The 2,260-nt window shown below is 35.7% G+C and overlaps 1 long non-coding RNA gene across 1 annotated transcript; it reads left to right on the top strand.

Annotated features, from left to right (window-relative positions):
- Positions 1 to 293: 293 nt before the first annotated feature.
- Positions 294 to 1,049, top strand: LOC132132204 (uncharacterized). Its single transcript, XR_009429021.1, has 2 exons — positions 294 to 571; positions 693 to 1,049. It is a non-coding gene; the product is annotated as an uncharacterized LOC132132204 (long non-coding RNA).
- Positions 1,050 to 2,260: the final 1,211 nt, after the last annotated feature.

The following is a 2,260-nucleotide window of genomic DNA, read 5'->3' as shown; positions in this document are numbered from 1 at the left end:
GATTATTTCAAATTAGTTTTTAAATGATTGTTAAACAGCAGAATTCCAGGTGAAAACTCAATTTCCCATGATGCCGCATATAAATATCAACCAATCAGAGAACGGCCACAAACAAACTGTGCCAAAAATGAGTCAGTACACTTACAGTAATGAAAAATCTGCATCTTGGCTGCAAGCTCTTTTATTTCAATCAGACCAATATGTTGTCTTAAACCTGTTTTTTGTTTTGTTTTCTGAGTGTCATGAGGATAAGTTAATGATGACAGAATAATAGTAATAATAACTGATGATATTAAAAATGTCTCTCTGTCCTGCAGGTTCTTTTGCTTCAACTTGACACCAACAGAAGCAATGGAGGATGTCATTAGGTAGGTTTAGTCCATCAGTGTTCTGATGACTTCCCAGCATCCCGAGCGCTCGGTGATTTCCCTCTATTGTGTGTTGACTTCCTCAGAGATGACGGATGTGTTCCTGAACCTGGAGGCCCGGAGAGGAACGTCCACGAAACATCGACATTCCATCTGTCTGATGCAGGATAGACAACGGCCCTCTAGGGGAATTGTATCCTCATGTATATTATTTTTTATTTCCTAAATCATGTATATCCTTATTTTTTATGGTTATGGTGAGTGGTACAGATGAATTATGACGCTGGGGCTCTTCCCCTGTCTATGTGATAAATAACATTTTAGAAAAACCTGGGACTCTAAGCCTTGATGATATGTTCTTCGGAGGGGGCGGCAGTAAAGACACACAGCACCTCGAGACAGACCTGACAGACTGGAGCTTCACTAAAGACCCACATGTCTGTGTTTGCAAACCCCACAGGGGGCCCTCGGGGGTCCGGCGGCAGCGGCACGTCTTCCACTTGTCCACTTCTACTTTACACGGCTGGACTCTTTCATACTTCTGTGAATTCCCATCAAGAAATGTCAACAGTTACTGACATGCAATGTGAAAAACACTAGACAATATCTGATTTTAAAGGACTATACCAATGTCAGGGTTCCAACACAGAAAAACTAAATTGGTGTCTAACTTTTTTTTTTTACTCAAATTCAATTAAATTCACCTAAAAAATGGGCGAAGAAACAATTTTCACTTAGAAATTAAATGCATTAAAAAATGGTGTACAAACTGTTTTTTTTACTCAAAAATTCTAATAAATTCACCCCCAAAAAATGGGTGACGAAATAATTTTTAATATATTATAATATAGATAGATTATAATATATATAATTAATTATAAATAATTAGAAATTAAATACATACACACATTAAAAAAAAAATTGGTGTACAAACAATTTTCACCCAGAAACTGGAAGTAAAGAAAGGTGAGTAACACATTGCAATTATTTTGCCATTTTTAAGTAGAAAGACCGATCTTCTTGTAAAACATATTCGGATAATCTTTGTTTTATTACAACTTCAATTTTAATTTTTGTAACAGCGCATGCTCAAATATCAGCAAATCCTAAAATTATTTATCATGGAAATTGACTTCATGAAATTAAATTATTAATAAAATTATTTATACACCTGGAATATTTATAATGAAAAGTAAAAAAAAAATGTTTGCCACTTTTTATTTATTTAAATTTGTCTAAAAAGTATTTGGAAATCAAAACTACCACTTCTGTTAACCACTCAGTTATTTTTGACATAATCGCCCAAGATTTCAGTCTACCACTCCCAAAAATCAAACTCCCAGAAACACTTTTGAGTCTCGCTTGGATTCATCACTAAACCATGTCAACGTCACTCAGTACTCACACCTTACAGTATTTACTAAGGCTAAGAGTCCCCACTTCTCATGCAGTTACTAGAAAAGCTACAGAGTTCATCTTTTTTGTGTCAGGTTTTTTTTTTTTTTTAGAATTTGCTTGTTAGGTTTTGCTTTTTAATTTTTGTGTTGCTTTGCCAGTATATTAAAGTGTAATCATGTACGTTGTGATTTAGAAGTAGCTGTAGAAATGCATTGTTTCCTTGTGGTAAGTGACTGAGATGCTGCCACGGATTTGAGACACTGATGAATGGTGCTATTTTGGACTTTAATCTGCTCCTTGGGTAAGGAAGCTCAGATGGGTTTGATTTTATACTTTCATGTTCGGAGGAGGTGTTGGTTTCTTTGTTGTCTGGTTGTCGTAACTCGGATCGGATCGACTTTATTCCCCCTCGTTGTTTCTGTGTGGCTTTCTCATTGGACAGACAAACAGATTTGGTGAAGAGTTGGTGTTTTGTTTGGGTTTTTTTACTCTGA

Source organism: Carassius carassius, chromosome 49 (genome assembly GCF_963082965.1).
Source record: "Carassius carassius chromosome 49, fCarCar2.1, whole genome shotgun sequence".
Lineage (NCBI taxonomy): Eukaryota > Metazoa > Chordata > Actinopteri > Cypriniformes > Cyprinidae > Carassius > Carassius carassius.
Note: the sequence above shows the minus strand (reverse complement) of the source record. Positions and strands in the feature narration are given on the sequence as shown.